Source organism: Crocodylus porosus, unplaced genomic scaffold, assembly GCF_001723895.1.
Source record: "Crocodylus porosus isolate Cpor-Errol unplaced genomic scaffold, CroPor_comp1, whole genome shotgun sequence".
Lineage (NCBI taxonomy): Eukaryota > Metazoa > Chordata > Crocodylia > Crocodylidae > Crocodylus > Crocodylus porosus.
In genome coordinates, this window is record NW_017728943.1 from 32,701,297 (window position 1) to 32,728,780 (window position 27,484).

Below are 27,484 nucleotides of genomic sequence, written 5' to 3' on the forward strand. Positions count from 1 at the left end.
GGTCTAGTGGCCTATTACAAACTAGTCAGAGGGGACGAGTAGGCACTGGGGGAGTCCCCGTTCCCCCGAGCACTACCAGGAGTGACTAGAAATAACGGTCACAAGCTGGCAGAGAGTAGATTCAGACTAGACATCAGGAGGCGCTATTTCATGGTCAGGGTGGCTAGGATCTGGAACCAACTTCCAAGAGAAGTGGTGCTGGCTTCTACCCTGGGGGTGTTTAAGAGGAGGTTAGATGAACACCTTGCTGGGGTCATTTAACCCCAGTATTCTTTCCTGCCATGGCAGGGGGTCAGACTAGATGATCTGCTCAGGTCCCTTCCGACCCTAGAAACTATGAAACTATGGAACTTTAACAGTTATTTGTTGAGTTGGCATTGCTTTCCCTTTCCGTCCTCCTGTGGGAAGAGACTGGGCTTTGAGTTGGCTCTTGTTACTGGAGCGAGATCAAGCAATTCCGTGAGCTGCAGATTGCTGAGGTGTGGGGAGATGGACACCAGTTGGTGTCCTTGCCATGATCAAGAGAGTATTAAAGCAGTACATTCAGAAACAATTACACTAAAGTCCCCATGTGGATTAATAATTAATATTACTTTGCTAATTATTACTATGTATTACAGGAACATGTAGTGAATCCATGTGGGATTAGTACTTTGTTATGCAAGGCATTGTAGGTACACAGTGCCTTAGAAAGCTAGCAGTCTACATAAACAAGACACATAAAAAAGTAGAAGAAATAAAGTTAAATTTGTAAATATTTTGTAGAGGTTGAGGGGCCAAGAATGCTTTTCATAATAGTAGGTTAACAGCCTCAATAGCTAAAGCGTCAAATAGGATCCAGACAAAATTCACTGTGAATGGAATTGATAACCTGATTTTTCAGTAGTTTACTGGCATGTTCATCACTGTGTTCCAGGTGGAAACCACTGTTGAACTCCAAAGGTCTGGATGTATGGAACTATTAATACTTTTGAATCCACTTTTTTCTGTTTTGTAGGATATTAAATCATTAAGTTACTTAAACTGCATTATTTTTTGATAGAGGAAGCAAGAGTGACTCCAAGAAGATTTTAACATAAGTCATGTTTCACTTAATTTGGGAAATCAAAAATCTGAGGATGGTTGGAAAATACAATGGAGACTTTGCATAAAGTTGCAGATATAAAAGATACTATAGCTTTTAGAGGAAAATGTATTCCAAATAATACTTGGCTTAAGAGTAACATATACAGATAGGTGATGCATAGTATTATCATATAGGTTAGGGACAGAAATTGCACATAATTAGTTTTCGATCACGTATACCAGTTTAAAATCTATAACAAAACAGAAGTTCAGTGCGCAAACTGCTTTCAAAGTGGCCAAAACCAGTTTAAGGTAAATATAGGTGGATGTAGTATCAGAATTAACTGATTTAGGTTAAATTGGGTTACTGAACTTCTGTCCCAGATCCCCTCTAGATTCAAGTTAACTCACAAGTCCCCCAGCAATCCAGGATGCTTTTCACTCCCCCTGCCCCCAAATCTCCCCTTGCAGAGTGGGTAGGCTAGTCTTGGCCCAAGCTGTCTCTTCCAGCTTAGCAGGGAGGCATGCTCTAGCACCTCCACGCTTCTGGCCTAGACCACTGCAAGCATGTGGCTGCATTTCACTTGCTTATCAGTGTGAGGGAGTGGGGCCTAGGAGCAGCCGTGTACTCCCTAGCACCCCCTACCATCACTTCAGGTAATTCAGCACCCTCTGATTCTCGCCCGCCACGACTTTGATGATAATTAGGTTTATATGGGAGGCTGCCTCTATCCCCTGGGTGAACAGTACGAGTGGTCCTACCCCTACTCCATATGGGGTGCCTCTGCGCACCCCTGCCTTAAGGGCTATGCGTGCCTCCTACCTCCCCTTTAGCACGCCCCAAGCCTCACAGCTGTTCCCTGGGACGTTGTGTGCTCCCCTGCCCTCTCGCGCCCTCTCTGGCACCCTGGGCTTATCACCCACCTTGCGTCCCTGGGCCTGGCCTGTAGCGGCCGCCCTGTTACCGGCGCCCCTGGGCCTGTTACACTCTTGGGCTACTACTCAGCCCGCTGCCCCACTCTGGGGCCTATGACGCGCTCTCCGCAGCTGTTGCCCCCTTCTGGGCCTACGCTGCGCCCTTCACGCATACTCGTTGGCCCTCCTGGGGCCTCGCCCTCTCTGGGGCCTAAACCGCGCTCCTCGCACTTGGGGCTCAGGTGGCTACAGCCGTGCCTGGCCCCTTGACCCTTCTCTGGGTCGTTTGCCCCACTGGGCAAAACACCGCCCTTACGGGCTGGGGTCCGAAACCCTGCACACCGCGCCTCTCCAGCGCAAACAGTAGTGCCCCACTGGCACCGCTGACTGTGGCAATACTGGGCACTCGGGACCCCCAGGTTATTGGGGAGCTCCCGTGAGGCCTCCTCTCACCCCTACAGCCTCACCCAGTCCTCCGGTTAACTATAACTGAAACCCGAGCCAACTGGCATAAAGTAAACTCCAAGCTCCTCTAGGGCTTCCAACCCTACCTCTCTTCAGGGTGTTCTCATCCCTAGCATCATTGCAGCCAGTCAGCAAGGTAAGGCTGCAACCACCAACTCAGGCTGCTCTGCTCAGCTCAGCTCAGCTCAGCTCAGCTGCAGAGCGCCTGCGCCTGCGCCTGCCAGAAGGAAACTGCTCCTGGGCCCAGGCCTGAACTGTTATAAAGGGCCCAACCCTGCCCCCTTCCGGTCACCTGACCGGCTGGTTGCCATAGGCCGGCTGCACTGCCCTGTTGATTGGCAGCTATTTACTTATCTAAGGCACAAGACACCTCAGTGCTCCTGTGACAATCAGTTCAATCTGTGCAGCTTAGACAAACCTGTGAAGATTGAATAGATTCAGCCTTGGGCTTTTTGACTGTCTGTACTTAGCCATAGAACTCAAGACCACAGAAAACTTAATGTGATGAAAAATAAATAATTAGTCTCTTTTGAAAAACAAAGGTGACAGTGTTAATGGTCTCACCATTGTTATAGGATGTGGCTTTGGTTCTCAATATAGACTAAAAGTTGTTGAAATGAAATAATCAGAAGAATTGTGCACCAGCTGTATAAATAATTATACCCAACATGTTCAGAAGCATTAGGAAATATCCCGTTATCAAAAAGGTGTATTTTTGGCAGTGTTTACCCATTTTAATGAGAGTTTACATGTACATTTTACCTGCCAAAATTGCTTATATGAACAGTTGGTTAAAGTTTTTCCCTCCAACCTCCTGCCCTTTTACTAGGTTATCAGGACAATCATTGTTTTGTATTATAGTATCTACATTTTTTGGATTGTCCTAATACTTCGGAAACCAAGTTTTCTTTGAAATGTGTGTTAAGTTGAAGGTAGCTTGCTTAGCCACTAGGATTTAGAAACGTATGCGGGGAAATAGATATCACCTTTGTGCTGCCACAGAATTTATTTTGACAACACAAAGTGAAAGCAAACAGACATCCATGCCTTCTGTTGCACCACAAATACTCAAATTTGTGACTGCAACAGAAGGTAGTAAGAAATTGGGCTGCTTTATAGTGGTCCACATCTGGCAGGAGAGCATGGGCAGCATGAAGCTGTTTCTGTGGTCTCCAGCCATCCTGAAGCAGGGCCTCAGTGGGCTTGAGGGGCCCAGTCCTCCCGCATGCCCCAGGAATTCTTAGGCAGGATCAGGGCCATCAAGCCCTGACCTGGTGGGATCCATCCTTGGTGGAACATGTATGGGTAAGTAGAGAAAGTTGGGTCTTTGGGCTGCATGCCGCAAAAGGGTGTTCCCACTTGCAGATGCACCGTGTGCAGCAATGATATCTGTGGGGGAATTCATCTGCAGGGGATTTCCTTGTGGGTGCCGGCAAGCATGGAACGGGGACCCCAGCAGGGGATTTGCTCCCCACCATGGGGGAGCATCTGCAAGGTGGCACAGCTGATCTCATTCCACCTAGGATGTCTGTTTCCAGCCTAAGTATATAGATTTAGTTGATCGGCTTTAGTCACCTGATCTTGGTGTGTTAGTATTCTAATTCTATGTAAATGATGTGTTATAAAGGACACATACCAAATTGATAGGTTTAGTTTAATGTTTTTCAGTACTGTGGGCTTGTCTTAGAGCAGATCCTTCAAAGACCCACAGTAGGGCTGCTGTGGTCATGGTTTTGCATACTAAAGCTGATGTGTCTTTGAAAAGAGGAGTGTTTCAGCTGAAGATTAATTCATATCCTATATTTGTATGCCTTGCTGCATGAGCACAAGGAAATGAAGCTTTTGTAGTAGGTTGTGGAAAAGGAGAAAGAGATTGACAGAAAATAGCTTATACATAATTTGGTTTGTCTCCTCCCTATTATCTCTTTTCACTCTTACCTTCATTTAAGAATGAGATATTTGCTTTGGTTACCTTCCTTATATTCTGATTCCTGATGGGCAGAGTCATATACAATGTGCGAAGAGCAGTGTACCAGTATTTTCACTGAATGGTGAGGAAGAGAAGAAAACTGACAAAAAAAAAATCATTGTTAAGCAGTATAGTTGTGGAAGGACTAAAAGCCAATTGATAGATTATTCTAGGTAGCAAAATACTGCACAGAACAAATCTGCTAAATGCCATGTAAACTCTAATACTGTATTCTCTATCATGTCCTGGATAGTCACGAAGGATTTAGAATCCAGTGGAAAGCAGGAGTTACTTTACAGCATTCAGTGACCTGCCTGCCAGCAACTTGAAAGGCTTGCTGAGAGGCATACCACATGCTGGGAAATATTCCGAGTTTTTCATATCTGTATAAGCAGTTTCCATTCTGTCATGTTTTCTCCCATGTGACAGTTAAAAACCATCATGTTACATGAAAAATAAATATTTTAACATGATGTTGGAAGAATTCGTACATACCACTTAGCTAAGTTACTGAATAAAAAAACTTGGGTTATATCCATTGTGATAAAAATAGAGACACATATTGATACATACATGAATAAGCTATGCTTTTATTTGGAATATATAGGGATGTCATTAAGTTGTTTACTACACAAATCTACATGAATGTCAAAGGAGTGGCCCAACTCTCTCTGCCGGATCTGTTGCTGCTGCAGGGATACAGGTATATTCTGAGGTCAGATCCCCTTCAATTTAGCAGAAGGGGAGGGGCTGGTGATGTGATACCCCTATTTGAGCTCCAGGGCTCTAGAACAGTGCTTCTCAACCTTTTCCCTACCAGGACCCATTTGTGAAGATCCATAGCCTGTCCCAACCCATACTAACCAGGCCCTGCCGGTGCCCAGCCCCCAGTCCCCTGGTTCCTCAGGCCATGCTGGTGTCCCTCATTCCCAACCAGCAGCTTCCTGACCCCTCCAGCCCTGCCAGAGGGGCTCCCAGCTGCCCCTGTGCCACTCAGGCCAGAGCGCAGTGGCTGCAGTGGCTCTGGCTCATGTGAGTGGCAGCAGAGCAAGTCCAGCCCCAGCATGGGCTGGAGGGAGGAGGAGGAGAGGCCTATGGCACCCCCAGGCCCTGGGGTGGGGCTGCTGTGCTGTGCTGCACCAGGCAGTCTGGACGTGTCCCTCCTGCCTCGCAAGTGGTGTCTCCCGGCTACCCCGCCCACACAAGTGTGGGCACTGGCCCTAGTGCCACCAGCTCTGCCACACAGCTCTCCCCTGCCCCTTCCCCCTGCTGGAAGAGGCAGGCATCTTCCCTCTGCCCTGCTGCAGCTGGCAACCCTTTGAAATATTTTTGTGACCCCCTTTTGGGTCGTGACCCACAGGTTGAGGAACACTGCTCTAGAATACCCTGTTTCAAAATCAGTTGCATTTATTGACCTCTGGGGCATGCAGCAGAGCACCTGTGTTAAATCAGCAGTATTTAAAGGAGAGCCTGGGTTTGAAACTGAAGGTATTGGAGAGGGTTTTAGTGTTTCTACTTGGAGCTGCTGTTTCAAAGAATAGATGAGCTAATTGAAATTTCAGTCCCAATAAATGGCCAAGCAATTGGAGCCTCTTTATTGTTCTAAAAGCAGTGGAAGTTAATTAAAAACTAGTGTTAGATTTGTATAACTGTTTGAATCACTGTCACTAACCTATGCTGAAAAACACCATTGTATCTCCTATATACTCAGCAGTTTTTCCATGTCAGGACAGAAGTTATTTATTATGGTTTCTAAATCTACCTTTCCAAATGGCATTATATAAACTTTAACTTTCTGACCTAAAAACAACAGTGATTCCAACCATGCCAAATTAATTACAGGTCCCACTGGCACAAGTATGGAGGCCCCAGGGAGTATAATGAGTGGCGGAATGGTGGTAGGTTACGTTTGTACTGCCCAGATCCTAAACACACAACTAATTTCATTTTCCAGCAGGTGACTCTAAGGACTGACATTATTTGTCACTACGTTAAAATGAAACCACATGATAAATAGCAAGTGATTGAAGATAACTCAGGACTGTAAGTCTTTAATATAAATGATCAGTTTTCTGTTAAGGAAGAAGTATTTAAATTCTGATTAGACTGTAGGATTTTATTACTTTATTTGCTGTTAATTGGCTGCTATGGTTTGCATAAAATAAGTATTTAAGAATGAAGGAGAAAAGTCAAGTTTGGAAGAGAGATTTTCAGGGGTTCAGCTCTTGGTATAACTATATCAGAGAAGTTAAAGCATCACACTTAAGTTCCGTTACAGTATTAAAATTTGGCTTTCATAGTATTTATTTCCTGTAGGTTGATTAAACTGCTCAACCTAGGAGAATGAGTTCCTTCCAACTGTAGGAATGATTCAATATTCAGTTTAAATTGTTTATGTGTTTATAGGGTTATATAGGTTGTAACCGTGTTGGTCTAAGAACATAGGCAGACAAGGTTCTTTGGGTAAATCTGATATCTTTTATTAGATCGACTCAAATAGTTGGACAAATTCTTCTTTGCAACCTTTTGGGTACAAATACCCTTTGTTATGTGTTTATAGTAATCTAAGTCGCTTGACAAACTCTGGATGAATGTAGCCTGTGATGAGTTAAAGTATTTACATATAATTTGGAATTTGGACTTACAAATATAATATGTAATGTTTATATAGAAAAGCATTTAAAGTAGATTTTTAAAAATTGGAGAAAGAAAATCAAACTATTTTAGTTATATTTTCAGTATTATATCTTGTATTATTTTTCAATAATACTACCATCTCACAATAGATGTTACTATACAGGGTCATAATTGAATCTCTAGCATTTAGAAGACACTAGGGAACCAGCCGTAAACAATATATATGGTATCCAATAAAACTTATTAAAGTCTTTGTTTTTGGGAAAGCAGGACACTATAATTCATATTCTTAAAGCCTGGCAGCTACTCTGTAGTTAAAATACTTTATCCAGCTCTGACTGCTTAATTTTAGAGTTATCTCTTATTTAAGATAATTTCTAGTTAGCATGTATTTTCCCTCTTCTGGAGATATTTCTGATTAATTAATTGGGAATCTCAGATTTCCCCATCTCTTAAATTGTGTGTTCTGGGAATCATTACTTTACAGAGTTGGTGTCTCACAGGTGATGCTTAGAATAGGAGACTTTTGTAGAAATCTCAATAAAAATGTATCTCAAATGTAGATATCGAATTGATTATGTGGGTTTTAGATGCTTATGTTAACTATTTCGTATTTCAGTTTACTGTAATAATCAGAAACAGTATATGCTAAAAGGGAACCACAGATTTTCATAGTGAAAGCTGGTTTTGGCAACATTTTCAATTTTTATTATGAGTCTCATGAGACTCAGAACCTGTGATGTTTCCCAAGTCTCAAAACAAATGAACAGACAATCCCACCAGATGTCTGTGTCCAAAATTAACAATGTTACCTTTGTTTAAAAGCTGCCATCAGCAGTTACTTTTAGTGGGGTCAAATCCAAATTGTCCTGAGCCAAAATGGAGACCATTCCTAACATGCTTTTCTTGTGAAATTAGGATGACTGCTTTCTCTTAATATTTTCAGTTTCTAAGCCGCCCTACAGAAGAAAGCTATCTTTTGAACATGGTGAACATGTGGTGTCAGGGAATAGGGACCTGTAGCAGGAAAATGGAAAGGCTAAAATCTTGTAAAGAGACAAGGAGGGAAAATGTAGGGCCTAGAGAAAGAAAACTGGGGAGAACATGGAGAGTGGAATATGTGCAGGGAGGGAAGGAGATGGAAAATGACAAGTACTGAAGAGTAACAGTTCACTATGATAAAGAAAGGGCAAGAGAAGTTATCCTCTGAGCAGCCATTGAGGAAGCCTGCATTTTCTGAATGTATATCTGAAGTTGAATTGTGACCCTGTAATCCTTGCATACAGATTTTGAGTTTTGATAGCCTTCCCTAAAGGTTTAAAACCCTGAAGGCAAATAATGCTATTGCTTCTGCTTTTGACACCAGCATTGCTGTCTCTCCTAAGCAGCAGCGGTTCCCTGGGGCTTTGCAGATTAACCTTTAGAGAAAAAGAAATCAGTGACGTGGAGTCTTGGTATATTCTAAGCATAACTTCCTTGATTGACATAAATACACAATCGTGAAATGAGATCGTCAGCACATGCAGGGGAGTCTCGAGCCAGTGCCAACACGAGGCTCCCTGGGGCTATAATCAAGGCCCAAGAGGGACCCCTGCTCATGGAGTATTTCCTCCTCCCTTCTGCTCTTTCAGTGGCTTTAAAGATACAACCTTGCATAAACTATCAGCAACACTCAAATGGTAGGAAAACAAAATGAAACAACCCACAAAAAAAAGAGAAAAAAATCCCACTTTGGAAAGCCATGTTTACCAGCTCCAGGTGATGATGCCTGCCATCAATAATGTACCATTATGTACAACAGTGTAACCATTTCTGTATGCCTGACTCATGAGATTTTAATGCTTGAGGTTAGCAGTATGAAAAGGCACATGGAAACATAGGGATAGCCAGAGTGGATCAAACTAGTCAGTTAATCCACAGCTCTGTATTCTGTCTGACAGTGATCAGCATCTTATTCTTCAGAGGAAGGCATTAGGAATACCACAGGAGGCAGATGTGTGGTAGTCATCCCCTTTGTTAGGACTCACCTGCATCTCAAGTAATTAGAGATTCACTTAAACCCACAAGCAGATGCATAGTGACCTAGCTAGGTACCTGGGGCATGGGAGCAGCAGCAACTTCTGCTTACTGCTGCAATGCCAGTATGATTGCAGTTGTGTGGCTGCCAGCAGCAGCTGTTTTTTGTTGCAGTTGCCCCACCCTAGTTACACCACTGCCTATAGCTGTTAAAGGGATTGTATGACATGGCTGCCTACTATAATCGAAGATTACACTCAGTAATGCCTCTTGCACAAATACATTTTTATTGCAAATATATTCTTAGTTAAATAACTTTGGAATTTTCTATCATCTTTTTAAAAGTCCACTCCTTTTTGAATCCTGTTAAATTTGTGGCCTCTAGGAGTTCTTGTGACACTGACTTCCATGTTTTAATTATGTATTCGTTGCTCTTTGCTTTGAATTACCTGCCCTTTTCATTTAACTAAATGTTGCCTTGCTCATGTGTTATGAAACAGGGAAAAGTTCCCAATCTACATTTTCTGTGCCATTCAGTATTCCATATCAACAACAACTTCTTCATAAGTAAAGTCTCATTAGAAAAATAAACCCAGAGTGGCAGGCTTGCATGTATATCTTAAATGCATTTGGATACTGTAGACAGACAGTTCTTTGGGTAAATGTGCTATCTTTTATTAGACCAAGTAAATAGTTGGAAAAATGGTTCTTTGCAAACTTTTTGGCACAAACACCCTTCTTCAGGCATACAGTTTGTGTACTGTAAACATTAATAAGGCCTGCTGATGCTCAGCACCAAAAAGAGTGGCTTGTTATTAATAAAATCAGCCTACCAGTATCCAAGAAATACAGCCTAAGTACTAACAGTAAATTGTAAGCTCAGCACAACATTGACAGGGGAAAATCAAACAGTGTGTGATTTCTTCGTTCTTTGATCAGTTAGGAATTATGCATCGTGTAAAATACCACTGCTAAGTGAGCTCATACAAGCTGATTTAAACTCGTGCTTACGGATGTGAAAAACTGATCTTTGAATCGGTCCCTGATGAGATTCCACTTAGCTGTAACAGCATCCTGTGAGCGTTCCAATTTTCCCTTTGCATCTGGTACTTATTTATGCTAAGGGCTTACTTAAATTCTGAATGGGGATTTGTTACTTAGGTGTGTTGTTATGAGGGAAAGTTGGTATTTTTGACCATGTGCATGTGTGCACTGAGGTGTAAATGTGTAATTTTTTCCTGCTTTCAAGAGGAATATTTAATACTTTGAAAATCCCCTGTAAAGTCATTGCCTGCTGGTGTTGGGCACAGAAGGAAATACTACAACCAGTTTCCCTTGCAATTGTGCACTCTCAGCAAAATATCTGTAAGCTGAGATTTCTGCAGCTATTTTCTTTCTTAGAATAGTGCCACTATTTGTTAAAAAATGTTCTTGGCCTGCAGCTTGTTCACAAGCACGTTATTGACAGTATTCAGTATTCAAAATTAGAGCAGCTTTGATTGGCAGGTTTGATAGGTTATATGCTCTGCTTGGTTTCCTTTATTTTTTGTATACCAGCTCACCACAGTAATGTGTGATGGCAGTGGGAATATATACCAGTACCAGTACAAGTAAAAGGAAAAAAAACCATGGAGAGTAGTAGAAGTTGCCAGAAGTATTATATAGTATTACTCCTGGGACTACTTAAACTTAGTAGAATAAAAATAATCAATTGGTCATTACTGGTTATAGATTTCAGAGGAAGGATAGAGCAAGATCAATTTTCACCTGTGCAATAATAACACAAAGATATTTCTTCTTTACTCTTCCTACAGCTATGATATATTTATATGTTCTTTGTATGTTTTGTTCTCCTCTGAAGTCTCTGGTATCAGTCACTGCTGCAAAAGAGGTACTTGACTAAACAGCCCTTCATCTTTTGCAGCATGGCTTATCTGAGATACTTAATAATTCCTTGCAAAAAAGTGAATTTTTTACCCATTTTGCAAACTTCCAGCTGGCCAGCAAATATTAATTTACAGTTTAATACTGCTAGGTTTTAACATTAGCTGTTTAATCAAAAATGGATATGTATATACTCAATGATATGAGCAATCATAATTTATTTCTCATACATGTATCATTCTGTGAAAGTAAAGTACATGGGAAAGTGACAATACTCAGTTTGGCTGAAGTAGAAAGCACCCTGCTGAGTAGATTTGGTGGTTGTTTTTCAACACTAAAAAACAAAATAGTAATTAAACTTTGTATCCAGTTTCTTTTTTTGACTAAACGTATATCCCAAGTATTTCTTGTTTAGTAGCATCAAGTTAATATGGCTGCTGATTGTTCTGGAGTTAGAGTAGCTTACGTTTGGTTTAGCTTTGAAAACTCCTCATTTGTAGATATAAAGAGAGCTCTATGTTCTTCCTGTTCTTTCAAAACATATCCTAGGAGTGAACAGCATTATGCATTTTGTTTTTATGATGGCCTTTGTTCCTTCAAGTAGTCTTGTTAACTAATGTTTTAAACTGGAGTACATTCATTCTTTTTATACATTTTTTGCAGAACAATTGCAGATGTCACTACAATGAATACAAAAATATTCTGAGCAGATCAAAAATTAAACATGCATAAGATGAAAGAAGGCTCTTTAACCCATTAAATAGGCATCGTCATTAACATTTGTAAGACATGGTTTATACCTTGGAGAAAAATGAATCCCACATAACATTCAGCTTTCTGGTTCTCACTTGGCTGTCTCTAAATTTGTTATCAATTAGGTTTTCCTGCTTCCCATGCTTAGAAGTGTTTACCATTGGTTCCCAGTCTGGGTGACCATCATAGATCTTGATGGCTAGGGACAGACATTACATTTAAATTGATTTAAGTGATCAGAAACTGGTTTAAACTAGGCTTGTGCAAAGTGGCAAGTATTCGCTTCAGATACGGCTGATTCAGAGCACAGTGATTTGATTTGGAGATTTGAATCACTGTCCCAATTCAATTTGGCCTAATCATCCAAAAGATTTGGCACAGCTTCAGAGATTTGGCCATAGACTAAAGAGGCAGCTGACATGGCTGGTAAGTCTGGGTTGGGGGGTGGAAAGGGCTTGGGGGAGGGAGGGATTGAGGCCGAGGCTGAGGCTGGGGCTGGGATAAGCTGCCCAGCCAGGGCGGGGTGGGGCACATTATTCGGGGAGGGGTGTGGAAGGGGTGCGTGATGCAGGCATGGCAGCACTTGGAGCAGGGTCTATACCCTGCTGCCACTTGCCCAGCTAGGGTGTGGGGGGGAGGCGGGATGCAGGTGTGGCTCACTCCACGTGGAAGGGGGCAAGCAGCAGCAGGGCATAGCCCCCACTCCGAGTGCTGCCACGCCCACATCCCACATTGGCCTGTGCCAGCTGACAAGTGACATGAGGGCAGAGTCCCCACTCCCAGTGCTGCCGCGCCTGCATCAGCGCTGGCAGCGGGGACTCTGCATTGCTGCCGCTTGCTCTGGTGCAGGGGGGCAGGGGATGCGTATGCAGCAGCACTGGGAATGGGGGCTCTGCCCTGCTGCCACTTGCCCCCTTCTGCCCGGAGTGAGTAGTGCCTGCATCCTGCCTAACCACCCCAGCTAGGCAAGCAACAGTAGGGCATAGCCCCCACTCTGAGCACTGCTGCACCTGCATCCAGCAACCTCCTGCCCCCCCCTCCTTTAGTAACACGCCCCCCCCACCCCGACTGGGCAGCTTGTCCCATCCCAATCCACAATCCCTCCTTCCCCCACACCCCTTCCCTTCCCCCTCCCAAACTCCAACAGACTTACCAGCTGGAAGCAGCTGTGTCAGCTGCCTGTTTAGTCTTTTGCTGAATCTCTGAATCTTTTCTGAATCTTTTTCCGAATCTATTCGAATGCTTTGAATCAATTCAGAGCTTTTAATTGTTTTCCCAATTCAGTCCCCAAATTGGCTGAATCTCCCCCGAATTGAATTGGCTACCGAAGCTTCATACAGCCCTAGTTTTAAACTTGTAACAGAACACATGTTCAGTGTACATAAACCAGTTTGAGAATGGCTGAAACTGGTTTGAGATGAACCTCCCCTATTCTCAAGTTGAAAGTTGGATGTTCAACAATCAGCTGATTGTTGGCTCTCTCCAAGGGCCCTCCAGGGCTGGTTTGAACCCTGGAGCAGTCCCCAGAGCTGATCATCATCCAGCATGGACTGTACCAGGACCAGTTGGAGCTCCAGTTTGGTCCCAATCCAGCCAACAGTCAGCTGCCTTATGTTCAACATAAGGTGCGATGGAAACCAGGCACAAAATGATTGAATGTCATTTGTGGTTTATTTCCAATTATCTTGCACCATTAATTGCCTGAACATGTAGCGATATTACTAATTAAGATGCAGTTAACTGGTTAGTTGCATCTTAAGTATAACGTCTGCCAGGGGCCTGAGGGAGCAAAGCAAGATTGCTGCTGATGCTGTGGAGACCCTCATGCAATCAGGAGATTCTCTCAATCTAGAATAATCTGGAAAGTGAAGCACTTAATTTGAAAAGCCATAAAAGATAAAGTTGTCATTATTAAATGTACTGTTTTTTTAGGCCTCGTTGCGAGCTAGAAATTTTGGAGACTATTAGTGCTAAGATAGATCAGGTTTCATAGATAGATAGATTTACCTAATCTAACTTTTTCCAATTGCCTACTGAACAGTTTTATTACAGGAGTGAGTCATGAGTGACATAGACATTTTTAACTCCGTGAGTGTGGTAGTAACATTCAAATTAAGTAGGGATGAGATCAAGACAGTATATTATAAAGCTTCTCGAAAGTTCTTCAGCTGCACAACCTGTTTTTGTACCTTGAGTCTGAGCTTGCTTACTGAGTTAAAAGTCAGATAATTAACCCTGCTGGCACTTTACAGGGTACCTTTCTGCTCCACCCTAGTCTGTGGAAAGCTGTGTTAAGAGTTGAGCATCCCACTGCTGAGGGCTCCAGGATACAGGAAAAGAAGACCAGGTTGAGAAAAGAGTCAGACTCTGCCTAAGTGTTGGAACAGCTAGCTGGAGACAGCCGCCTGTGAGTTGGCTGTGCAAGGAAGGCCTGTGTCTCAGACAGCATGACAGCTGGGATTGGAAAGCTGACAGCAAGGCAGACACATTCCTTGTGATTTCCTGTATGCCCATGGGGTGGACTTAGGAACGGCTTGATTTTATTTGAGCCATGAAGGCACTATGCATTGGTACTTGCACCTTTTATTTCCGGCAGGCCCATTAAAACAATCCTCTACTAATCAAGCTATAGCTGGTTGTGAGAACTGAGAGACAGCTAATGCTCTTAGAGTCTCATGCAGGGATAGGTAACCCCCCATTATGGGTGCCAGAATATGGCATGCAAAGGCATTTTTCTTGGCATGTGCATCTCGGGACAGGTGGGAAGCAAGAGGCAAGGGCTACACTAACATAACAAGGCTAGGGCCTCTTGTGGCTCCCCCGCAGCCTGCCCCTGGCATGCCAACATCTTACAATTCAAGGTTACCGGTGTTTTAGGCAAAAACATTGCCGACTTCTGGCCAGAAATGCTGAGTGCTCAGAGCTATAACTGAAGTCAGTGGGAGCTGTGCTTTGCACAGATGAAGTGCTACATAAATAAATGTTCTTAAAAATCAGCCCTTGGGGTCTCAATTTGAGTGACAAAAATCAGTGGATCCTTTTGACCTTTATCTCATACCTCAGGTCCCTATCTATAGAATGAGTGCAATAATTTCATCTTAAAATGTGTTCAGAAGAGGAATGAATGTTTGTGAGGCATTTAGGGCTAAATCCAGGAAGGTTCTTAGTTGTCTAACCGCAATCTTAAACACGCACGCACATCCACAATCTGAATCTCAAAACATTTCTTCAGCTGCCACTTAACCCTGACCAGTCTGCACTGGACGCATTGAAATTTCTTGTTGATAATCGTGTGCACAACAACACGTCTTCAGCACTTAAACTGAAAAACTGGGTGCTATACCTGGGAATGCATGGGGCATAGTCAGTATTTTTCTCTGAACTTGTGGTATGAAGAAGATCTTGCTGGATATCTGGGATGGAGGAAGCATGGACCCTGGTGCATTACAGCCTTTTCAGTGCTGACCAACAAAACTTGGTGACAGTAGTCAAATCCTCATAGTTTACTTCAGGCAGCCTTTTTTCAGTAGCTAGGAGAGACCAGTGGCAGAACATTATCCTTCCATTATCGGTGCTCTGGAGGGTGAGAGAGAGGCTGAAATCATATTTAAGCTCTACTGTACTGGAGATCTGTCACAACATTTCTTGCATTGTGAAAGTAAATTACCTGTTGTTAATTTTGTTCTTGAAGGCATGCAGCTGTGATGCATGCAGCTCATGCACCCACCTGTTAACAGGATCAGGGAATTAGAGTTAATTTTTTTAGCCATGTGCTGTTATTTTATTTTATTTTTTTCTGTGAAAGAACTGATCCTGTAGGCACTAGAGGCTGCCAGATTTTCACAGGTCTTGGCTGGCAGCAAAATACCACTAAGGGGACTCCCTTCAGGTCATATGTATGGAGATTACACTTAATTTTGAAAAACACACACTATATGTTAAGAACACTTATGGTTCCTTTCAGAGTCCAGAAGTGGCTCAAATTATTTTAAAAAATGTGATAATGTCACCTTCTGTTCACCTTAACACAGATGGTGTCTCAGATTTCATCTTCATATACAATGAAAATGATAGAATAGAAATTAGTTTCCTCTGTAGAATAAAACTCAACTGAACTGTGCTTCATCTCTTATCTTAGTCCTTTAGTGTAAAATAAGCTTCCATATGTTCTTATCATGAATATTATTTCATTCTTTTAAAGAGCAATTATGAGGTTGTTGTATTGAACAGTTTATCTGATGGTATTAGTAAGAGTGGGCTTCTTTACACTCTAGGAGATGTGCTTTGGGAGATGCCCTGGCAATTAGTTATCCAAAGATACCACTATCTGTATGGCACAGACATGGCATGTATTATGATCCTATAGAATTTCTGAGGAGATGCCTCAACCAGTGTACAGTGTACATGACAGCTCTGTGCTGATATTGGCTCTAAAATTTACCATGTTTACCCAAATCCAAGATGACCGCAAATTAAAATGACCCCCCCAATAATTAGATTCTAGACATGGCAGATTTATAAATTTGTTATAATTTTCCAGGTCTATAATCTAATTATTGAAAGGTCATCTTAAATATGTCTCCCCACTGCTATAGCATGGAAAGCACTGGCGGGGAGAGGGGACAGGCAGTGAGGGAGATGATAGGGGGCCAGACCCTGGGGGCCAGGTGATAGGGGGCAGGTTGCAGGGGGCAAGCTGCTTGACTGCTGCCCCTTAAACGCCCACAGATTGCCTGCTGTCTGTTCTCCCCACTGCCTTTCCCCTTGGAACCTCCCCCCCTGCATTCTGTAGCCCTCTTCCCCTGTTGTCTTTCCCCTTGTCTCCGCCCTCTGCAGCTTTTGACCCTTGTCTTCCTTTCTCCCTCCTCATGCTTACCTTTGCTCTGGTTCAAGCTCTGCTCCAGCCATGGGCATGGAACATATTTGTGCTCCAGCCCAAGGACAGCCTAGTAGCAGCAGCCCCAGCTCCAGCTAGGCCCCAGGGCTGGGGCCAGAGTTGCCCTGCCCCCATCACTGCTGCCACTAGACCAGGCTGTGCTGCCTGCCACAGGCTGGAACAGAACTGGAGCTAGAACAAATGTAAATGGCAGAGGGGTACATGGGGAGGAGGAGGAGGAAGGCCACCAGAAGAGGCATGGTGGGGAAGGACCCCAAAGCTGCAGGGGGGAAGGTAGAGGGGGAAGGTGGTGGGGGGGCCGGCAACAGCTGCCGTTCTGGAGCCAGAGCCAGATCCACAGCTGCCACCTGTCCCCCCTGCCCCTCTTCCTTCCCCCCGTACTCAGTTCCAAGACAAGGGACTTTTTCTTGGGGGGGACGGGACACGGAAAGAGGTTAAAAAATTTTGCAGTGTAAATTGAAAAGAGTAGAAAATCATTATGCTACATGTCATATATTATGTCAGAAATTCTTAGGCAAAGTTTGGCAAGTGCCTTGTCACAGTTCTCTGGCATTTCTTTGTTTGCTTTCCCCAATCCTGCTTTCTTTTCCTGTCTTTCTGTCCCAGTCAGTGGTTCTCGAGTGGAAAGAGTTTTACAATGAAATAGATAAGTAAGAAATATTCAACAATGGAGAGCTGCTGTTATATTTCATAATTCACAAATCATAATGTTGGCATAGGTCTCAAATTCCTGGAATATTTAGAGAGACATAAGGAAGGAAATGGAGTTTCTGAAATTCAGCAACTTTTGAAGTGATGGAAGTTCTGTAAATGACTATATTAGGGTCAGAGTTTAATCTGCTCTTCAGGGAGTAGAGAAGCAGGGATTTCATGACACTGCTCCATGGTAAGGGGTTGCTTTCAGCTTCTTCCATCTGGCAGAAAGGAAAGAATTGCAATAGAAATTTGACCAAGGGCATAATTGCAAGCCCTTTTTCCTTAAATTGTTATGATAAAGCAGTCAGCTGTAGGTGAGGTTACACAAGGACATTTTATTTAAGGAAAACCGTGGAAAAAATGAACAGCTTTGTTTGAGGTATGCTGCCCGTTGGGATATATTTGGTCTTTAATACAAGTGCTGTAATTTTAATATTCAGAGTTTAGATAGAGTTGCAGCTCATTCATTGCTTCAGATAAAAAGAAGGAATCTCCAGTTTGCAGACTTGGCTGCAGGGATTCCAGTATTTTAGATTAGACATTTTGTTCAGGGAAGAGCATACTTTCAGAGGCAGGTGTGATACACCCACACAGAAAGATGACCTAGATTTCTGAACCACACAAGTCCCTTTAAAGATTCATAGATTTAGACTTGTCTTACTTCTATTTGGGTATGAGGACTTGAGGTGTTGGTATTTTAAGGATATTAAATATTTGCCTGTAAGAAGAAGATGGCTTTGCATTTTAATGAAGTCCTTTGTATCTTATTGTTACGCTAGCCAATTGTCCATCAGGAATGATGCGGGATGGTGTGGGGAGGGGGCTGGAATGGAGTGCCTTTGTTTTGCCTCTGCAGGGACCGGGGAGGGGGGTTGTTAGGCCACCCTCGGCTCCCCCACCCTCTGTCTGGTCCTTGGTGCGGCTTTGGAATTATGGTGGTGCTCCTCCACACTTGGAGCATTCTGATTGGCTGTTTCTGTCAGCCAATCAGAGTGCAAATAAAATGTGACAGACAGACACAGACAGACAGACAGACTTAGGCTTTTATAATATTAGAATGCTACATGATACCTTGCTACACAACGTGGCACCAATAGTGATGTCGTGGTATGTATTTTTTTTTAAATTGTAACCAGTAAGAGGTCCATATTCTATTCCATCTGTTTGACACCTAATGAGATTCTATTCTACCCTGCTCAAGTCCCTGAAAAAAACTATTAACACAAGGAGGAGGCAGGTCCTCCTTGCTTCTTTATTCTGACTTAGTCTTAAGGGTGAGATGGTAGTGTGTCACAAAAGTAGATGCATTAATGGATCTTCAGGGACTCAAACATCGTGCATCAGAATTGAACTTAGGCACCTAAGTCCACTTGGATGCCCAAGAAGTAGAATAAGATTTGTCCATAAAAGCTTAGTGAGAAGGATGTGTTAAAATTTTGTTTTGAGTTTCACTACAGCTCATTTGTGTAGACAATGAAAACATTTCTTTATCTTTTCAATGAAAGCTTCTCTTTTATTTTTAATGAGATAATCCAAAGCCAGCTGCCTGATAAGGCAGAAGAAACCAAGTAATTTGTTTGATATTTTTTCAAATTTATCAGATAATGATTTTGTCTGCTGATAGCACCAATATATGTTTCAGGTCAGAACAGTTTTCTGCTTGTTTTTAATGGACCAGAATGTTTTGCTGCAAGACTCACCAAAGTACTATTACTTCCTTGTACAGATCAAATTTATGTGGAGTATTAGTGGAATGTAAACCAGAAGTTTAAATGGGATTACTGGGGATTAGTTAGCCTGATAAAGAGAAGATTTAAAGGGGACTTGATTAAGGTGTTGAAAATTATTAAGTGTGTAATAAACTTATTATAGCCTAAGTAACCTAAAAAAAGGTGAACCTAAATGAAAGAACAGTAATTTTTAGATTACACTAATGCCTGATGTATTTAGAACAAATACAAGTCAGCACTATTGTATGGAATTTCTAATCAATCTGTAAGATTCGTTTCAGTAAAAGGTCAGTCTCATAATGTCATGGAATTATGAATAAATGGCTGAATTTTTCTATGGCTATAAATAAAATTTTGGTATGAAAAGCGAGGAAAACCTATATAGTCTCTCAGCTCTGAAATTATTGTTTTTAGTATTACAAGCATGTTAGGAGTCATTTCACACTGGTATCTAGGTATGCTTGAGTGACACTTTATATGGTTTAAAATGAAAGGAAGCTGTTTTCCAAATATTATCCAGTGTTATCCAATATTTTAAAGAGTTTCCTTTCTCTCTTCCCCATCTTGAAGAGTTTATTTGCACTCGTTCTCCTCCTCTACCTTCTCCAGTTTGCATTCCTCAGCCTCTCATCTATATTTGGGACACTGATCTCATGTAGTCTGTGGATTTCTCTTCCTGTCCTGTTCTTCCTGAACTGCCAGATCACTTTTGGTTTAGAGCTCTAATAACAGGAGTATGGCTATCCACCCTTTTTTCCTTCAGTGGATGAAGACATTTGAATATGTTGACTGTAGTGCATCTTGTTTCCCCTTGTGTTTTCATTTATCCAATTTGCGTTCAAGTATCTCCAGGCAGGAGTGAATCTGATGCCACTTCTCTTTTGGAGAGCTCTATGTGGCACTGTCACTTAAGGATCAAACTGTAGTTCTGTGTGAAGGGGGACTCTGCATGAGCTGCATGGGGGACTCTGCATGAGTCCCTGAACTCCGCCCCCACCGCCCCACTCCCCCACCCCTTCGTGGTTTCCCTACTTGGGCCAGCTCCAGTCCTTTAAGAAAAAAAAACCCCTGAAGAAACCCTGGGACTCACTGCTCCTGCAGGTGGGGGGCGATGCCCACTACCCCGCATCACATGGGGGGCTCTACAGGGGTCCCCGAAGTCCCGAGGTTGCATCAGGAGTGGATAGTCCTGGGGCTTTTTTCAGCTTGTTCTTTTCTTAAAAAGCAAGAGCCCCAGCAGATGGGGCAGCCATGTGGGAGCTGGGGCAGCAGAGGGGGAGGCTCGGGAGGCTTGTGCAGAGCTCCCAATGCAGTGTGGAGCAGTGGGGATTGTTCCCCCCCCCCCCACACACACCCGGCAGCACCTGGTGAGTCCCAGGGCTTTTTTTTAAAGTACTGGGAGCTGGGGCAGGCAGGGGCAGCCATGGCATGGGGCTGGGGGCATGGGGGGGTCAGTGGGGCTGGGGGAGCTAGTGGGGGTTGGGCTGGCAGGGGTCCTCCCATGGTCCCCTCCTCCCCATCCCCCCCTGTACTCAGCAGCTTGGAGTGGCTGCAGCTCCTTGCCACAGCCACCAGGGACTGCTCGAATCACAGAAGCTCTCCGAAATTTTTCTGAAGATTCGGAGAGCTTTGACTTGATTTGGACCTTTAAATTGGTCCCCTGATTAGATTCAGATTCAGAGATTCAGCCACCGAATCGGGCTGAATCTCCTCTGAAGCAAATCACCACTTGAAGCTTCTCACAGCCATATCAAACTGCTCTTTTCAGAGGGTAAGGGATTCAGTCCTCCTCAGGACTCCCCAGGAAGTGGCCTTGTTCAGTCTCCATCTCTTGAGAAGACCCCTGCAGGCAGCTCTAATGTGGCTATGCAAGGGGCAAGGCTCTGGCTTTGAGACCCTGGCTTTTCTCAGTTTCTGGCTTCTTCAATGTTTTGTAGCACCCTCACCTCTGGGAATTCCTTCTTGGTCAGCTCCCAGAAAGGAGAAAATGGTGTTTTCTTCTTTAAAACAAGAGGGGTACCAGAGTGCCTAGGTTTTCTGCAACAGCACAGCAGGTTGTTCCAAAATAGTCTTTGTTGTGCCATTCCAGTTTCTTCTCTCCTCACTCAGATTTTACTCTGTCTTCCCTGAGATCATTTTTTTCTCCTTGTCCTTCCTGGACTACCTTTTTTCACATTCCCCAGCTCTCTTAGAGCCTCCCTCTTTATCCTCAGGCTCAAACAGCTGCGCTTGAACTCCCCCTGAAAAACCAGTTACAGAATTGTAGTAACCTAGGGACAACACTAAACCAATACCATGAAACATGAAGTCATGGGGAACCAAGTAGAGGGCAGTCTCAGTGGCCTGTTGCCAGGTATAGACTGCCATCTGCCACTGGAGTGAAAAGGTCATACTAATATAACATGCTCACACTGAGCCAGGCCCACTTCCAAAAATGTTCCCAACCAATGCTGCAGGCTAGGACTTAGTCCATTTAGCTTCCTTCATCACAAGCACCTGGCTGGCCAAAGTGCTGTGTACCAATATCAACAAACTTTCCTGTTCAGCACAGTAGGATTTCCCACTCAAAGAGAAAGGAAGACATAAGGTCATGTGTAAGTCCATGTAGTTCTCATACAACCAATTTAAAGCCCTGGAAATAAGCCTGGTTGTTTTTCCTAGTTTGTGGGACATCTTTTCCAACTACTTCATTAGGAAAGTCTTCTCTTAAGTGCTAAGAATTTGCCCTTTTTCTCAACCATATTCTTTTCTGCAGTATAATTACACCTGGAGCCAGTGCATTGATGACCGTAGGTTCTTGCACTACTGAGCTTCTTTCCTTAGTTATTATGATGTCAGAGTTAAGCTTTTGTGTGTTTTTTTTTTTTAAACAAGTTAACTGGTTGGGCAGAATTTTTTTACTAGTTGAGAACTTTGTGTGGTTACACAAAGTAGTAGATAAGAAAATTTAATGTCTGTCCAGGGGTGACCTCATCTGGCTAGGTACCTTCTGAGCCTTGAGACTCTTAATAGCTCAATTAATTTCCTAGAGGGATATGGGCTGATTGAAGGAAGCAGTATAATCATTAATTGGGGTAAATTTAATTTGTTTAAAATATTGCAGAGAGACTGCCTGAAGCTAAAAGTTTGGGAGGAGTAGAGATCTATATAAAACTCCTACACGGTTTTATTAATTTGCAGTCAGAGGAATAGGTCTCTCTTCTTTCTATAATCTTAGGTAACATTATACAATCCCTGTGGCCTTTAATACATAAGGGAAGGAGTTATTTAGTAATGCCTTTCACTCGTGGTAGCATAGTATTATGAATAAGAGATCGGCTCCCCTTTCAAGGGCATGACCATAAGCCTGTATGCACAGATTCATTTATTTTCTCTGTAGTGACAAGTTGGCCTCATGTTTACCATGGAAATAAGAGACAGAAAAGACAAGCTTGGTCTTCTAGTCTGTCTACCTGCCAATTCAGGAAAAGGACTTATGATACATTTCTTCCCTCCAATTTAACTATCCTCTCAGCCATCTGTTCTGCAATTTAGGCGCAGAATATGAGGTAGAAGTAACTGCTTTCCAACAAAGAAGAGAATTTCTTGTGTGCCGCATGGTTAGCTGTTTTTCTTTTTTTTAATTCCTTTTTCACTTTGAAAGCTGGGTCTAATGTTTAAAGCATGAGACATGTGTTCTAAGGTCTGTCCCTGTCTCTGGCACTTGCCACTAATTAATTGTGTAGAGTTGGAAGAGTTATTTCTCTCCACCGTGCAATCTTTCCTCAGAAAATGGGAACAACAGTACTTATCTCAGATGTGTTAACACAGGGTGTTATGTGGTAGAATTCAAAGCTTAAAAAACTCTTTGAAATTGTAATTGTTTGACATTTTTGTATTTCTCCATAGGCTTACATTGTTCTTTTGGGGAGAAAAATAAAGACAAGTGAACATTTTGGCAAAAATATCCATACTGACTTATTACCACTTTTAAAAAATGTTGGAGCTTGAGTTCATTGGAGGTCAGCGAGTGAGGCCTAAGTGTCAGACTCACTCCTGAAAGTGGGACTTAATCATATGTCACAGGGCAAACTGGGAAGTTTTAACCTCTTTTGGCTGTCTTAGGAAGCTGGCAATCTAATTTACACAGGACATCACATGGGAAGCAATAACTTAGATGCAGGGGAAGGCTTGGGAGGGAAGATTTTTATCATACTTAATGATATGGTTTTGCAAGGTTGTGTTCCTGGTTTGGCAGGATTCAGAACTTGTTAGCTTTTAAGTTTTAATGTTCTCAGGCAGCCCTCTCCATTTTTATAGTAAAGCGTTTCACTGAGGGCTGGCAACCTATGGCTCACAGACTTAATTTGGCCCATGAAACCACTGGATCCAGCCTGCAAATGTGGGGCTTTGATGGCAGGGGGCTTTGGCAATGGGTGCATTCTCTGTACTGCTGCAGGGACAGGCACTGGCTGCAGGAATTCTCCCTGTGTCACTATGGGCACAGAAGGTGGCAGCACTGCCGGATAGGTGCTAGTGCTTGCCTACCCACCTCTGATTTGGGGTAGGTCATTCTTGCCTGGAGTCAAAGAAGATTGCCTATCCTTGTGCTAGACAATTTTCTAATATGAGTCTATTAGATTATATTAGAGCTAAAGTAAAATATTGAAAATAATAGAGAGGTAAGATACCACTGACTGACTTCCCAGGTCAGGAAATTTGGCATAGTGGCCAGGTCTGGGAAGAGGGTTTAATTTCAGACGTATTCTTGGCTATTAAATAAAAGGCTGATTGTAGTGAGGATTCTTTCATAGTAAAAGGGAGATTTTTAAGTGCTAAGCCTAATAAAATACCCAGGAAGCTAGAAAATGTGCGAAATTTTAAGAAAATTGATCCACATTTTATATTGGTATATTGACTATTTAGTGAGGAGCTGCAATTCAGAGAGAGATGTAATACCAGAAGGGTGAGATATGACTACTTACTAGTTTAAGATACGTTAGATCACTAGAACTACAAAATATTAGCTGCCTGCTAGTTGAAACAAAGATTAGTAGAAGCAGCAAGAGGATGGAGTGTACTCGCTGTGTTCTAAAATAGATTATACCAGAACTCTTTGACCAGGTACAGACAATACACTTTTACTGGTTTAAATGATGGTAAAGTGGTCTAAAAAAGTAACAGAACAGAAGTTCAGTGCACATAGACTGGCCTAAAAATGGTGGAACCTGGTCTAAGATAGATGTGGATTGATGTGCACTGAAAATTGATTTACCTTAGACAGGTTTTGGGGAAGGTGTGCTCACCCATGCCCGGCAGCCCAGTCAGGCTTCATGGGACTGTACCCAAAGAGGGGGATTCTCCTGGGCTCCATGTCAGGTCTGTGTGTACATCATGGTGTGTTTGATGGCAGGGTGCAGAGGCACAGCCCAGGGATGCAGGAGCTTGTGCATAGGAAAACAGATACCTCCCTTCCTCACTCCTGCTGCTTGCCTGCAGATGACAGATGCCAGTGGCTGATAGGTGATGTGGCAGGATGTTGGGGGAGTGATCACCCATGCCCAACAGCCAGGCGGGGGTGTCCTGGTTATTCGGCTGTGCTCAGCAGCCTGGGGAATATGCTGGGAGGTGTGCAGGAGTGCCCCCAACCTGCTGGCCTCAGCCACTGCGTGCCCCCCATCAAAGGGCAAACATACTATTCACTACCAGTCTAACTTATGCCACTTACAAGCTTTTCAGACATCTGTATCTAGCCTTTGTGTTTAGTGACTTGGATAGCAGATCACTATACATCCATAGAAACATTTGGTATGGCTGACTGTCCAGGTAAGAAGTGAACATCTGGTAGTTTTGGAAGGCTGTGAATTTACATGCCACAACTTAGAGGTGGATTTTGTAGCCCTTATCTCACAAGAAGAAAACTGGCTGAGAAGGTGTGACACAGAACTCGCTTAGTATATTTGTACTATGCTTATGGTTTGATAATACTGTCATGAACAATGAACTAAAGCAACAAAAATGTAGGTACGTGGCTGATAGATACAATAAAAAGTACAAATAGGGAGGAAAAAAAGTAGTGGCAAAGTTTGAAAGACATTTTCCAGAATTCCATAAATCTGTGCTGAAGTTCTTCAGCCAATCTGCTTTTCTTGGTAAATTGTCTCAAGAAACTGTTTATGCTGTCTTGACTTTTCACCAGCATGTTGCAGTTTTCTGTGTTGAAGCTTTCAGTCAAAACTACCTTCTTGAGCAATGTGGTATGTGTCATTCAAAAACCCAGGGATTGAAGCCTGTAGGATAGACAAAGGATAGCCATTTTTTAACTCGTCATATTTAAAATAGCTACTGTTTGAGACAATAGACAAACCAACGTGCAGGCAGTTGCCAAACATTTGCCTCTAGGAGAAGTCATGCTGGGAAATTTTAGCATAGGCAGCCATTGTGGAGTTGACTAAATTGCTTACTGCACTTGAATTGAGAAGTTTGGGGAGCTTGAGTGTATCGAAGCTGGTCACAAGCATCTTAGCCACCATGCTATCTTACTGGAGCAATGCTCAATAAAATGGCGGTATAAACACTGGGAGGAGCAGACATCATATCTGTACCAGAATTCAATCAGCGGAATTCCTGTGAAACAAGTGTGGGGAATTCTAGGGAAAAATTTCTCCATTATGGTAAGACCTGGGAGTGTCTCCTGCAATGTCAGTTAAGTTTATCCCATCTATAAGTAACTTCCTTTCTTTCATAAATTTCAGTGAAGTTACTGATTTCTTATCCTCACTACTCTAGCTTCAATGGGCGTGTCCACACATGCAAGCATGTGCACTTGCAGCAGCTCGAATAGAAGCAGTGCAAATTTGAGCCCGGGCTTTTTGCTTCAGTGCACATGCTTGGACACACACTTTGCTGTGGAGCAAATTGTGCCACTTGGGGCAAAATAACCCTGCCTGGCTCCTCTCGGATCCTCAGCCAAGAGGAGCTAGAGCCCGGGGCCAGCACCTGTGCTGTCCCCAGCAGTATAAAAAGCTGCCATGGCAAGTAGCTCGGGGCTACTTGGTCTCACAAGCTTCTGGGGCCCAGCCAACTGGTACCTGGGGTCACTACCCCTTGTGCCAGCTGGAATGCTGAAGCAACCCTGAGAGTTCCCTGCACCCTTCACCCACTGCAGGAGTCTGGCAGCGGTGGCTGCTGCCTGGCTGTGACCTGCTGTGCACATGCCAGACCTGGATGGGGACTGTAGAGCCAGTAGAGGCATCTGCCCCTCTGGGCCAGCTGCCAGTGGACTGCGGTTGCAGGGTTGGCCTTTGTGCAGCACTACTGTCATGTGTGCCCCTGCCCGACCATCTGGGCAGCTATCACCTGAAAGATGTTCCAGGTGTGGTGGCCAGCTTTGAACAGTCAAAGCACGTCCTCCTGGCCCCATTTGTCCAGGTGGCCAGCCACAGCCAGATGGGTCCAAGGTGCCAGCTCTGAGCAAGTAGGGTCCTGCCACTGGCCTCCCTAGCAGGAATTCTGGTGTTCCCTATTGGAAAACTGAAAAATCCCTGATAAAAAAATCCCAAAGTCATTCTGTAAAATACCCCAAATCAGTGTTCCTCCATAAGTAAAACAAAAGACCACTATAAAGACACAGAGCAAGACAGAGACAGAGATCAGTTGGACAATGTTTTATTGATATATCTACAGTGTTAAAGTAAGTCTCTTATCATAATAATAAAGTGAACTCTAAATACATGTTTCATGAATTCATGAATACATGTTTTGCTGCACTCCCACAGGGCGACGGCCCCCACACAAGGGGTTTGGCCCACCCAATAGGGGGTTCAGCCCTCTCACAAGGGGTACAGCCCCCAACAGGGGGTTTAAAACCCACACAAGGGATATGGACCCCCAACAGGGGGTTCCACCCCAAAATAAGGGGTATGGGCTCCCAGCAGGTGTTTCGGCCCCCAACAGGGGGTTCAACCCCTAAACAAGGGGTACAGGTCCCCAAAAGGGGATTGAGCCCCACAACAGGGGATTCAGCCCCCACACAAGGGGTGCGGCCCCCCATTGGGGCCAAATAACCCTCACAGAGGCTAACACCCCCATTGCAAGGCCTACATGCCCCACCCCATCCCCCCAATTGCTGCCACACCTGGCCCCATCCTCCATCAGTTGCTGCAGTCCCCCCAATGGCTTCCTCACCCAGCCCCACCCTCCAACTTGCACCCCCAGTTCTCCAAGGCTACCCCCATAACCCCAGGCACCATCACTTAAACACCCCCCAGAAAAACCAGAAAAACAATGGAAAAAAAAGCCTCTTCTTAGCTTAGAAGCAGGGGTGTGGGGGCAGCACAAGGCAGCAGGGGGGACAGCAAGGCCTGGGCTGGGGCCGCTGGGGCTGTCACCCTGCCCTGCACTGTGCGGGCAGGGCCCCAGGAAGCCACACGGCAGTTGGTAAGTGCCGGGGGGTTTGTGTTTTTTTTTTAACTATGG

At 43.7% G+C, this 27,484-nt stretch overlaps 1 protein-coding gene across 1 annotated transcript in view; it reads left to right on the forward strand.

Moving 5' to 3' along the window:
* The window catches only part of MACROD2 (MACRO domain containing 2), a 1,470,564-nt gene that overhangs the window by 279,778 nt on the left and 1,163,302 nt on the right, over nt 1–27,484 (forward strand). The window lies entirely within an intron of this gene.